Here is a 14,820-nt window from a genome sequence, read left to right as displayed (position 1 = left end):
ATGCCAAATGTTATGATGCCTTAATATAATATATTCATTCACCCATTCATTCACTCACAAATAATAAGTATTCACCTTTGGTCTGGTATCCAGCTGGGTGGCTATGCACTGACTGAGTCCTATTGCGTGTTTACTTCAGGTGTCTATTCTGATTGATTGGTGCCCATGCCTCCTGTTAATTTAATATTTTGAATGTTACTTATTCCCTAGTGCTGGGACTATAACAGAGAGAAAATAATTCCAAACCAGTCCCTCCCTTCCCAGGCTCTAGCTTTTCATACACACAGATATGATCTGACAACTATAACAGAATATGGCAAGATCGAATATAATGTATTTACAAAATGAAACAACAGCAAAGGAAACAAAACAACAAGTGTGAATAGGAAAGCTAGTCAGACAATATATCATGAAGGGCTTCATTACGTTTATAAGGAATGGTTGACACGATCCTTACTGGGTTTTAAGCAGGAGAATACAGTAAGTAGAGTTGCTTGTGAGAAAGATCAGTCCAGCTCCTGCATTAAACATCTCCTGCTGCCCCCACCTGGCCAGATCCCATGGGTGGAAACCGTGTTCAGACGTCTGTACAGAGGCCACTTCTGAAACGCAGTGGTTAATGCTGTGATCTGTGCGGCTAGAACACCTGCACAAACCCTGACTTAGACGAGAAATTTAAACTTCCCTCGGCTTCCCATTTCCTTATCTGTAAAATGAGGTTAAGGCCCGACCTTATAGGTGCTTGTGAGGAATAACAAATAGCAGTAAAACTATACTTGTCTACAGAAGACTCACTGGGTGCTTCACGTACATTCCCCAAACTTTATGACTACACTTTAAAGAACAGATGATTGCCCTGTTACCATATTAATACTTTCTCATCATGCCTTTCACAGCACTGGTTTTTCGATTTTCTTAAAAGAAAAATTGTTTTTGCAATTCCTCTCTATTCTTCCCTGTTTGGGTTTCACTTGTTAACCAATAATAATTTTGACTTTTGGCTTTCCTTTTTTTGGTGTGTTTGTTTCATCAGAATGACATGGACAGTTTCATTTTCCAACCTGTAGTTTAACTTCCCAGACTGAGGCTCACTATGCGATCTCCTAGATGGGGGCCTCTTCCTGGAGGCAGAAAAAAATAGGTGCTATTCGCATCGCCTCTGTGTCTACAGCAATGGGGAGAAGAGGGACGCCACGCAGCCTGCCATGGAGTATTTCAGGTTACACACGTAGAAGGAAGTGCTGCTGAGATGGCCCTTGACATTGGCCTTCACTGACCCGAGGTTTTATGCAACTTCTGCAGAAGGGAAGGAAAAACATGATCTGGTTGAGCTAAGACCTGCCAAACTCAGAGCAACATTGAAATAAATATTTCAGCAGACATAAGATGGAGGTTATTTGTCTATAAAAGTTGGAAACATTTGTGGGAAAGGGACCAGTGGAACTCCCATATTTTCCTGTATTTGTCTGGCGGGGGGCAGGGGTGGGGGGGCAGAGCAGTGTGCGGGTGTCAGATACTCTGCAGAAAGTTTCATTGGAAGCACTGGGCTTTGTGTCACTGTGGGTAGACACATTAATTGGTCAGGTCATTCTATTAGGAATTTTAGGAAACAAACAAAAAATAATTTGCAAAACCCACTTTTCCCCTATAAGACAAGAGGCACTTATGTCAGTCACCAAATACTTAGAGGAAAGCTGCCTCTATAAGACGTTGGTGCCGTACATAGGTGGCTACCACCAGAGATCAAATCCTAGCACCTCAGAAATTTCTCCTTCTGTCCTGTTTCCTGTGCCTTCAGGTTCGGTACCCTACAAGTTGTCACCTCTCTTAACTAGCCCTTTTGATTTGAAGCTTCTCTTATTTATTTTTTTCTACTTAAGCTCTGTCTGAATTTTTTTTTTTCATTTCTTCTCTCTTTTTGGGAGGGGATGGGCAGGAGAAGAATAGTTTAACTCAGAGCCAAATGTGAGCCTCATTTCTATTCTACTGTCCCGCCCAGGATCATAGGCTATAATCTAATTTAGTATGCTGGACCCAGATTTAGGATGGAAGAAAGCCTAAACTCAGTTTGGGGTGCCAACTCATTACCCTTTAACAGTCTTTGAAGTCCCTAGAAGCCAAGTCTTGGTTCCCATTGTAGCAACTGCAGAGGCTATCTCCATTTCAACATTCTCTTTCCCCCAATCCACCAGAGGTATTTTCCCTGCTGGGATCACTTGCCCAACCCTTCCCCACTGTGTTAGGAAGACCAGTCCGTTTTCCCGAGGAGATTATTCAGACAGCAAAACCCTCTACATTCAGATGATTTGGTCCCATACTCTTCCCATTACCCACTGCACCCCGAGGCTACTGAATAGAGGCAGCGTGCTGTTTCAATCTTGGGCTCTGGAGACAGAAAGGTCTACATTCTATTTCAGCTCTTCCACTGATACCATGAACAAGTGATTTTTAAAACTGATATTAGAGTTTACAAATACTAAAAGTTTACTGGGGTATAATATACATAGGAGCTATATAAAGCTTGAAATTTTACAGAGTGAACATCCCAGCACCCAGATAACAAAATGAAGACATAGCCAGCCCCTCAGCAGGTTTCCATGGGCTCCCTCAGTCACTACTTTAAACTCTGTAGGTTATTTTACCTTGAATTTAGGCCTTAGTTTCTTCATCTGTAAAATTGGGAAAGTAAGAGCGCTGATTTCGAAGTATATAAGCATGAAATGAGATAATTCACACAAAGCACTTTGCACCAGATTGGATAGTGAACCAGGCAGCAGCTCTTACAATTTATTTGATTTCCCTACTTGTGAGACCTGGGTCTGACACCGCCTGCCTGTCAGATGCATGAAGCAAGCTCCATCTCTTTCCAAGGCCTGAAAGCTATTTTTTCACAACTTTCCAGGCTTTACATTTGGCCAGGGGAGGTAGGGTTGTGACAATCCGTGGAGAAGAGAGAAAAGAGTGAACACAAACACACATATGAACAAACTGGGGGTCCATCCCGGAGAAACACTGGAAATGATCAAAACCAACTGGAGTGGGCTTTTCTAGTATGAGGAGAGGTGAGAAGATAAGACATTAGATTTCCAAAGCCAGAGACATTAAATCGGAGGGGCCAGGATAACCATAGCCATGAACCTTCCTGACACTGCGGTGGCACCGAGGGGGAGTCAGAGCACAGGAGCTTGGGCAGGGCCTTGGTATGTCAGTTTATTTTTAGGAAAAGAATATGTTCAGCATAAAACTTCTATAGAGGGCTTACCGCTGTGCTTCCTTGAATATTGATTCAGAGGTATAGATTAACATCTACTAGGCTCTGCCTTGACCTCTGACCTCCCAAAAGTTGTTTCATCTATATCTTCTGGACATTGCCTTATCTCTCCTTATTTTAGTTCACATGCCTCCCTCCCCCTTCTCAACTGTGCACCATTCGTGGCCTCATGAGTTCAATGCTCAAATGATCATATACCTATACTCTGAGGGAGCATCAACACCATACATAACCCAGCCCCAAGGACATCCCTTCTCTAGAAGCGGAGGATTCCTTTTATAAGGGTCAGTTCCTGCAACACCACACAAGTGTAGTTGAAAAGTGAGTAATCTAGTTCAGTGGTCACAGCAGAGAGTCAGCTCTTTGAAAAGCAGTCGTTTTTAACCTTCTCATTGTTTATTGTATACATCTGACAATGAGGTTGAATTTTTAGATATTTCGGCCTTTTCCTTATGCAGTGGTACCCTCCAGGCAGTCATTTCCGATGGTATTTGGAATTCCGGATCTTAATTCTTTTCCATGCACAATGGAAATAAACAATCCCTTTTCGGTCTTTCCCTGTTTCCTTCCTAAATAAAGCCTTTTTATTTATGTAGGTCCATGCTCTCCCTGGGAATTCAGGTTTCATTCCCACTGGATGTCTTTCTCATTTAAAGGGTGCTCAAAGGTGGTGCAAAGGAAATTTTCCATTTTGATTGCTGTATTATTCAAGAAAGGAAAGAAGGTTTAATGCTTTAAATTCACCTCCCCATCTCTCTCTCTCTCTCTCTCTCTCTCTCTCTCTCTCTCTCTCTCTCTCTCTCTTTCACACACTCACACACACACACACACACACACACACACACTTCTGATTGGGTATCTTGAGGCTTTGAAGTTCTTAAACTAAGAAGTAATGTCAAAATAAGCATTATTTCACCCTCCGGAATATTTGAAAATAAGCTGCCACCATGAGACTTCCAATGTCCCCTCTTTGAGTTTGTATCTACATAAAAGTATTTACCAAACCATTGAGTTCACATCTGTGTGAGGACCATGTGCCCTTTCTGATGGGAGCTCCAGGGCCTGAACAGAGAGACTTAGCTCCAAGCTACTTTTAGAGCACCAATCAAGTATGTGAGTTTATTATTTCTGTTTATAGAGACAACTTAAATGATTTTACATGGTTAGAGATCTTTATCATCTAGAAAAATTAACCCCAGATGTCCCCTTTTTCTTGTTGTCATTGTTATTTCCCCAAATTAATTGTTAAATACCCATTAGAACTTTTGTAAAATACATGAAACTATATCCTTATTGACTTTAGGTTAACTTTTAAGCTGAATCTAGGACTGTGTAAAATTTCAAAATAATTTTATTGTTTTATATGAAAATTTAACTAAGTTCACTTTTAAAAATTCATTACTGTTGTTCATAGTCTATCTTCAGAGGCTATTGTTCTAATGACAAATTACATGGAATCAACAAGCATTGTATTCTTTTTTAGTATCAGGAGTTTCCTCTTTAATACATTTTTTAACTTAAAATTGATCCTGTCGCACAGACAATTATTAAACAAAACTGAAAGAACACACAGATCCAATTTTCCTCTGAGCAGGACAAATAATCCATGCCATTTTGACCTGCTTTCTTGTTCTCAAGAATCATTTTTTTTTTTTTTAGCTTTGCTTAGAGCATTGCATTTTATCGCTAGCCAACTTAGGTGGTCATATTAAGGGAATAGTTTAAATGCCACATTTAAACTGACAACATTGGAAAGCCTAGAAAAAGAAATAACAATAGTGCTAAGAGCAAACAGATGTCTGGCCTGGGTGAGAGCTTTCCTCTCTAGAGACAAATAAAACAGCCGAGGCTGCCAGAGATTGTCATGGTGGGCCAAGACCAATCAGGAGAGTGAAATAAATTTTACAAGTCAGAAAGCGAAGTTTGAGTGTGTGACGTACACTTCGGTTCTAACATGAAATGCTCATTTAAATGCCTGCTCTGGTCACTTTCAGATCGTATCTGGCGCTCTTTCTGGTTGGAGAGCTGTTCCAATGGATCAGATTGTCAGCAATGACGTTCACACACCACATCGCTCATCTTTGGTCCTCTGCTTGGATTCATCTAGTTTGTCACATGCATGATGCTTGTGATTTATTGAGCATTGGATAAGAACTTCAGAGCTTTTAGGGCAGTGTGTCATCCCTCAGTGGAGCTATACTTCATGCACACGAATTAGCACAAACTCCCCCAGTAATGTGCTTGTGTCACGTGACCAAACAGGACTGTGACCTTATCTATTTTCTCATCAGCAAAAGTGAATGTCCATTCCTCCCCTCCTTTCTTGAGCTTCTCAATGTCTCCAGTCATTCCCTCCCATAGAACATAAAGGAGAGATGCATATACATGAGTGATGAAGACACATTACTTAAGGCAAATACATATTATGTAGTGTCTACTCCTGAGCATCAAGTATCCTGAGACAGAAAAGCAAACATATAATTTCACAGACATCAAAAGGGCACAGTATCTAAAGGATACACGTTAATAAGTAATGTGCATACAGCATTCTATGTGATTTTTATATTTGAGATATGTTATCCAAACTTGTTTTCCTCAATGAAAGCTAGTCGAATAACAAATAATCAAACTTACATGTAGGAAAATCTTATAAAAATTCCCTTGCTCACTTTGTTCTTTCAGAGGATGCTATACATTTCATAACCTCCTCCTGCCCAAAGGGCTTTTGGAGTTCGCAGTAAGTGGTCCACTCAGTCAGGCCCACGTTAGTTAATGAAGTCAGTTCAATTCCCACCAATCGTCCGCGCTATCTTGTTTAAGCACTGCTATCATCATCATCATGCCACTTATGGCTTCTTATAAACTGATCCGTAGAGTTCCAAAAGCATAACCCTGCCAGCAGTTCAGTCTCGCAGGCCTGTCTGCTCACTCACCTTCCAAAAAATATGTCCCTGAGTTTGGGGAAGTCATCAGAGCCCAGGTCTTGATCGTCACACCTGCTTAGATCTTACTAACATCTCTAGGTCTGCTCTTGAGAACCATCCAGACACTACTTGTCCTCTCCTCTACTTTTAAATCAATCCCCTATTGTTGGATAAATTCTGTTTTCATATTTTTCAGTTATTTTCATTAATTGCAATGGCAACAGGTGTGAATTTAGAACACATCATATTGTTTAAGTGAAAACTTTTCAGATGGAAAAAAAGACCTCTATGGGGAGGGTGGTGAGAAGATCCGCAGTCCTTGTTAGTAAAAATATTTGCTTCTATCATATTTTATGAATTCCCCAAAGCTTTTGTCCTGGTGCATTTTTAGTAGATGCAACATGAAAACAGATAACAAACTGTCAAACAGGAATCAGTGAGTTCTCAGAGCTTGTGCCAGGAAGAGGTCATATTATAATATAAATCATATTGTCTTTAATAAAAAGAGAAAGCAAATATGTAACAATTATTCCCAAAGCTTTGTTGTTGTTGTGTCACTTTGATATTACTCCAGTGTGCTTATAGTAATACTTTTTGTTTTGGCATCCTTAAAAATATTTTTAAAAGAATTTTTTTCTAATGAAGTCCAGAAAATAAAACAAAAATTCAAACAGAAATCTCAAATTTTTGCCTTACAAAATACAATTTTCAGATTTTTGGCATCTTGTGGTGTATATAACACATACACACATACATGCCTAAGTAATTTTCAAAGTATCCTTATTTCTAATTTGAAAAATGTTCTTTCAATGAAAGGGAGAGAGAGAAAGTTAGAGAGTTTTAACTTTATGGCAACCTAATTACAAGGCCTCAGGGAAAGACCTGATTGGCTGGGCTTGAATCTAGTGTTCTATCTGGGAACCCTGGCCAAGGAGGCACAGCCAGGCAAAAAACCCAACTCCTGTGGACACATGCAGTTGAGGGAGGGGAAGGAAATTCCCAAAGAATGAAGATGATATTTTTAGAAGAAAAGAAAGGTGCTAGGTAGACCACATATGATAAGCAAAATGCATTTCTGCCAAAACCCACTGTTTTTATTCTTGATCTACCAGATAAAGAAACAAAGGTATAGTGTGGCATGAGTATTCTTAATACCATGACTTCTCATACAGTAAGGGCTGGCTACAGCCTTAATTTTTCCCCCAATTGGACTATTGGGAGATTTTTATCCTTAATAAAACATGTAATGTAAGACAAAAAGAAAATAGAATTTATCAAAAAATAAATTTTTCTGAAAAAATAATTTTTTAAAATAATTACTTATTTAATTACCCAAGTAGTAGCACAGCATTCATACTCATATAATATACTGCTAGGTCGATAAACCATAATTAGTTTTTCCAGTTCCATATTGGTCATTGTTTTTTGTGGTTTTTTTTCTATTACAATGCTATTGCATTGAATAGTCATGTATTTGCAAATATATTTCCACTAGAGGCCCGGTGCATGAAATTCTTGCACTCGGCGGTGGGGGGTGTGTGTGTCCCTCAGCCCAGCCTGCACCCTTTTCAATCTGGGACCCCTCGGGGGATTTCTGACTGCTGTTTTAGGCCAGATCCCTGTGGGATCAGACCTAAACCAGTAATCAGACATCCCTTTCACAATCCGGGACTGCTGGCTCCCAACCGCTCGCCTGCCTGCCTGCCTGATTGTCCCCTAACCACTCCCCTGCCAGCGTGATCAACGCCTAACTGCTCCCCTGCCAGTCCAGTTGCCCCCAACTGCCCTCCCCTGATGGCCCAGTCACCCCCAACTATCCTCCCCTGCCAGTCTGGTCACCCCTAACTGCCCTCCCCTGCTGGTCTGATCATCCACAACTTGCCTCCCCTGCCAGACAACTTATGATCACATGGGGGCAGCCATCTTTTGACCACATGGGGGTGGCCATATAGGATGATAAATTCCTGGAAATAGAATTGCTGGCTCAAGGTTCTTTTTTGTAGCTTTATTATCAAATTGTCCCCCTTAAAGTGTATCATCACTTACATTCCTACCAACCAAATATAAGAAGGCTAATTTCCACACAGACTTGGTGTACCATCAATTTCCCTTTATCTTTGGCAACCATTGGAATATAGTTCACAGTTGTGTGGCTCTCTTTATTCACCTTGTGAATCACCATTACCAGTGATATCCTCTCGGGAGCACAGTAACTACTTCTGCAGCACAGACATCTTCCCCTTTTATAAATATTAATTTTTCCTTTCTTCCATAAAGTGAAACATTTGTCACAGTCTCCTGAGTGTTATCCTGTTATGAAGAACAGGGAGAAAGAGTTTGCCTGAGACCTTAGACCATGGTATAGACCCGTGGTTGGCAAACTGCGACTTGCAAGCCACATGCGGCTCTTTGGCCCTTTGAGGGTGGCTCTTCCTAAGCCTTAGGAGTACCCTAATTAAGTTAATAACAATGTACCTACCTATATAATTTGAGTTTAAAACATTGGACTCTCAAAAGAAATTTCAGTCGTTGTACTGTTGATATTTGGCTTTGTTGACTAATGAGTTTGTCGACCACTGGTATAGACCAATGCTTTATGTTAATACCACCTAACACCCCAATCAAAACAGGAAAATGGTTCTTCAATGAACCCTTCGCCTTTTAGAATTAATTCGTTCTCCTGGCTGGGGTAAAACTCAAAAAGGCAGGCCTGAAAAGCAATCATGTTAAAGAACCTTATAGTGAGCTTTGTCTTTTAGATGTGACTTGGGGAGGAAAATTGAATTTCCTGATTTCGAATGGCAGACTCTGCTATTACATACTTGGTAATTTCAAAGAGCATCTGTCATCACACAAAGACAAATATATTTCCCAAAGAAAACATCTGGTACTTTTTAAAACAAGCCTCAGGCCAGCTCTGCACGATGAATGGAAAATGTGCTATAGATAGAGTGTTATTTCATGTTGCTTTTCATTTAATCAGTGAGTGAGGAATGTTTGCATTAAATTAAGCATCTCAAAAATCAGCTCTCTTCAAGGCCTTGGAGAAATGTAGAGGGTCTTTCTAAAAAAGATATATTCTCCACATAATAATAAACAACACGGACATAAATGTAGGTTATGTTAGTCCTCTGGAGAAGAAGTTATTTGTTGGGATAACATTTATTAGGAGTGGGGGGCTTAATGCTTGGTGACTTATATTTTTCCTCTGTGATGGGTTGTGTTAAATGACTAAATCTATTTTTCATGAAAAACTTCCTAATCCAACAGCTATCAATATTGACTCTGATAAGTCTCTAACAGTCTTTGTCATCTAATGCACATTTTAAAAATCAAATAGCATATGGGGACAATTCAGAGAAATATGTTAATTTAGAGGAATATCTTTTACAACTCAAGACACAGGCCAGGTCTGGAGCCAGCTTTTTGGTTTGTTTTTCTGCTAGAACTCCGCTGGTGCAGGGCACAAAATCCTTAAGCATTCATGTAGTCGTAGCTCACTCAGGATTGATGGATGGAAAGACAGCACATTGCTGACATAAGACACATTGCTAGCAGTGAGATAAGTCCTCTTTATGGAACTGAACATTAGGGCAACACTCCACTTTATCAACATTTAAGGTTAGGGAAGCTCAGGGGGCAAAGAGACTAAAGAGATAGCAGTCAGTGTCTGGCCCTGCACTGCCAACCAAATTCAAAGGGCAATGTGCCGAGTTCAAACTGATATGCATATTGTCATTTGTACAGTTTGTGAAGACATCCTGATAGCGTATGATCCCGGGCATGTCATTATTTCACAAGATTTCTTTTCTGCCCCAACAGCAAGCAATTTATGCATCAAATAAATATATTCACTGAATTTAGAAATCATTTGAAATAACCACAGTGAACCTGAATGGGAGGGTGGGTAAGGATGCTTCTAGCTTTTCTAGAAGAGTTGTAATTTCTTGCTGTGAAGGTGAGAGGTTAGGGTTAGGGTTAGGGTCAGGGTTAGGGTTAATGCTTCCAACCAGCCCATCGGTATCCCAGTTAAGTTTTCTCCATCCCCTCCTTTTCCCCTTGGAAAACACGTTGGCTCATCAGTGATGTGTTTTGATGTACAAACGCTGCTTTTGCTGTCATCTAAAGCCTTTCCTCTTTCAGACGCCTTTTGGTTCATACGGTTTTGTTGGGCGAACCCAGTATTTATCCCGCGATCGGATTTCCCACTCCTCACCCTGGAAGGCACTGGCTGCCGCTCGGTGAGCAGAGGTCCTGAGCTGGGGAAGAGAGACATCCTGCCCAGCAATCCTCAGCCTGATCTCCAGCTGGAGAAGCTTCCTTCTGGGTTGTTTTTGCAGGTGAGAGAGTAGCTGGAGGATTTCTGTAGCTCTCCCCCAGTTTTAGAGGATGGGAAGGGGGCACAAAGATAACCAACCTGACCACCCAGGAGAGAGCCACCCTGTCACTCGCTGCTCCGGCAGGGCCCTCGCTTCCCTTCGGACGTGGGGCTGAATGGCTCACATCAGTGACTTTCCACACAGGATTTCTCTCCCCTTTAACTTTCTCTGACTTTGCAGATGATAGATGCCGTCTTTACTCCTCTGCATCCGCCACCACGGTGCAAACACTGCAGGCAGCAGCATCAACCCCTTCTGCCTTTCCAAAGGACACCGATAGCCCGTTTTCTTTCTAGAATTCTTCCAGGAATGACTGCATGTATTTTCTTCAGCCCATTCCGACCTTATTAAGGTGCCTGTCCTTGGTTGTGCCCTAAAGTGTTTTCACTTATTTTATTTCCTCCTTGGTGTTTCTTCAACTTTAGAGCTTAGTATGCGTTTTGGAAACCCTCTCCGGAGGCCACTGAGACCTGGTTTTTCCACTGCTTCAGGCACAAGCAGAGGCCTGGTTTGCATTTGAAGTTGCATTGTAGTTTAGATCTTCAGCGCATAAGCTGGAAAATAACCATCTACAAAGCAACCTCCATACCTCTGAACTCAGTCGCTAAATCAAACTCACCCTCCAGCTACGCGCCAGCTCACTTGTTAAAGATTCCTGGAGCCACTTGGATTTACGCCCTGACGAAAATTCAGAACGAAATTCAAAGGTATAGATGTAACTTCTGGCTCAAATGGCAAAATATTAGTATTGCCATACCGTCTTTTTTCCACATATGACTATAAAACTTAGTGAAGGGATTAGGAAAAGTCCTTTGCTGTGCTTCAAAATGACCATATCCTTTATGATAACAGGGTTGGCCCAAGGTGCAAGGAATGCTGGCAGTGACTTCTATGCTATGAGCTAACAAGCGCCAAAAGACCCACCCAACAGAAATAGCCTCCCTGGGACTTCCACGCAGGCTTGAGCCACTTTGCCTTCTGCCTAAAGAATCAGCTCAGGCCCAGGCCAAAGCCTGGTCTTTATTGCAATTCAGTCACAGCAAACAAACACTTGTAGCAATGACTTCCTGCCGAGTGCTTAGGGGAAGGGAGCCTCAGGTGCTAAGGGATTCACTGGAGAAAAATATTAAAATGATTAACAGTGTTTGTAAACTCCAACAATGTAAATAGAGCAATGTCAGAATTATCACGGGGCCATTCACAGTCAGGAGGGAGGAGAGTGAAGAGCTCACAACACAGATGGTGCTTCCGTGGACCTTGAAGGGTCAGCAGAATTTCTTCTGGGAAAGGAAAAACATTTAAGGAAGAAAGCAGAGCATACTGGAGAGGCCTGGAAGACAGGACATGATCTGGAAACAAAATAAATATCCATTTCCATGAAAAAATTCTGCATCAACACTGGATCGTTGGATGCAGGTGGAAGTGAAGCTGAAACGCAGCTAGAAAAGGAGGCTGTGGAGCACACGCAGGACCTTCTACACCAGCCAAGGAGTGTAGGCTCTGTCCCAGGGGCCCTGGGGAGGCCTGAGCTACCAAGTGACATGGTATCATTAGGCTTGAGTATGAGAAAGTTACTCAGAGTACAGGGAATGGAGAAGCAAAAACAGGCTGGAGTTTACAGGCAGGAGCATACTTAATAGCTAATTCTGCTTAAATAGGGGGGAATGCTCTAAACCAGCGGTTCTCAACCTGTGGGTCGCGACCCCTTTGGGGGTCGAACGACACTTTCACAGGGGTCACCTAAGACCATCAGAAAACACATATTTAATTACATATTGTTTTTGTGATTAATCACTATGCTTTAATTATGTTCAATTTGTAATAATGAAAGTACATCCTGCATATCAGATATTTACATTACAATCATAACAGTAGCAAAATTACAGTTATGAAGTAGCGATGAAAATAATTTTATGGTTGGGGGTCACCACAACATGAGGAACTGTATTAAAGGGTTGCGGCTTTAGGAAGGCTGAGAACCACTGCTCTAAACTTTCAGAGGATAGAGTAAAAGCATTTGAGTCGAAAATGTGGGACACATTTACTGAGGATTTTTTTGTATGTTTTTATTTTGTTTTTTGTTTTTTAATTTATCTTTATTGTTGAAAGTATTACAGGTGTCCCTCTTTTTCCCCTATTGATTCCCTCCTCTCCACTCCCAGGCCCCACCCCGCAGGCCTTCACCTCACTATTGTCGGTGTCCATGGATTATGTATATATGCATATTAGTTTAAAGTATAAGGGAAAGGTAGCTTAAAAGAGATCTGAAGCAAAGGGTGAAACTTGAGAGGCGCCATGGTAAACTAGAAGCATGTTGACTAAAAGACAATTTGGGGCAGGAAAAAGGTCACAGAGAGGTCAATAGAGTCTAAATTTCACTACTGAAATGTCCTAAGCTTAGAGAAATCAAATTTTGCCATGACACTTGGATGTAGTATTAGCTTTAAGTTAAGGAAGGAGAAGAGGAAAATTTGTTGTCACTGAAATAGGAAATATACAAGAATTATTTTACAACAAAAATTCTATGGATGATGTGATATGATAATATCGCCTGTATCCGATGGTTCATCATGCTGGGAATAACCATGTAAATAGGATAAACTGTGAGCACCAGTTTTCTGAAGGTGTCAGAGAACAATTACGGCAGCCAATGCGAGGGGTCCAGAACAAGGAGCAGAGAGAACCGCAGAGAAGTGAGCCTTAAATTGTGAGCCCCTGTTTCCCTCCAAGCATTTGCTGATTCTTAAATTATCACATCATCCCATATGACAGACAAGGGAGGATCCACATAGCTGAGGACTTAGAAAAGCTGAGGAAAGGCACGCAGAGAGGACCAATGGAATACTTTGCTTTTCAGGTCAGGCAGTCCTCTGAATGGAATAATCCATTCCATTCAACGTTCCTTTAGAAAGCAAATCAACTTTCAAGCCAACCAGACCATTGGTAGGCCCTGAACAAATTGCAAACATGAGCTAGGGCTGTCAGATCAATTTCGAGCTACTCTGCAATCCACTGTAACCTTCTAAGTAAGTGACACCTCACTACTACATGGGGAGTATTTAGAAAGAGCACCCTTTGAAAGTTAAGCCAATGCTGTTGATCTTCTCTCAGAAATGTATCCGTTATACTAACAGCTTTTTCGCCTCCAAGGAAAGCCCCAAGAATGCAACCATTTCACCTGGTTAAGATAATTTAAAAGTACTGATAATGAACATCCCTTCTCATTTATATGAGATATTTTTTTATAGCGAATCTGTTACTTATCTTCTGCAAGTTTAAATTCAGGTTCAGATGTAGTTCAGGCAAATCCAATTATGTAAACAAGCTACGAAATAATTTAATTCCCTCATGTCATCTCCATGATGTAAACTTATCAGAATGATACCAGCCCAAGGTTGAAGAGAGTAAACTCATCAAACTGAGTTAGAAAAGACTTTGTAGACATATTCAAAATAAACTTTGGGATAAATACTGGAACTTGACCTATGATAAATTGTTGCCTAGTGAGCTCAATCCCATATAGGTTTACTTTTATTTCCCTTGTCACAAAAAGGTTTTAAATTTCAACAACCAAATGAAGCAATATAAGGCAAAATAGAAATAAGCATAAAAGCAAAAGAAAATAAGAATCAAGGGTAGGGATGTAAATTAGAGCCAGAAGTAAAGATAACAATGATCTGCTACCCAATGCCCTCCACACTAATGAAATTAGGCTGCACGTTTGCCCTTACCGTTCCGGCAGCCAGTTAGAAAAGAAAAAAACTGATCAGTTGCAGAATTCACTATGTTCCTAAGACCGAATCAAGTAGTTTAGAATAAAACACACTATATTACAGTTACAAGGGTTAGACAGACATGTTTTCCTTATTGTCTCCATGAAGGGAATACCATGTAATGCCACAAATAACAGTATCATGCATGCAATACATATAGTGGAGAATTTTGCTGCACTTGTCACAGGCTAACAAGCCAAATAACCAACCACACTCATTTTTTGTTTTTTATGAACTGAGAAGTTATTTTGACACTAGTGGCCCGGTGCACAAAATTCATATGGGGGGGGGGGGACATGAGGGGTGTTCCTCAAGCCAGCCTGCACTCTCTCCAATCTGGGACCCCTCGGGGGATGTTCAACTGCTGGTTTAGGCCTGTTCCCACAGGGATCAGGCCTAAACCAGCAGTCCAAAATCCCTCTCGCAATCCGGGACTGCTGGCTTCTAACCACTCACCTGCCTGCCTACCTGAT

The sequence above is a fragment of the Myotis nattereri genome (assembly GCF_964212035.1).
Source record: "Myotis nattereri genome assembly, chromosome: 11".
In the NCBI taxonomy this organism is placed as follows: Eukaryota; Metazoa; Chordata; class Mammalia; order Chiroptera; family Vespertilionidae; genus Myotis; species Myotis nattereri.
The sequence above is the reverse complement of the archived record's forward strand: the minus strand, read 5'-3'. Positions refer to the sequence as shown.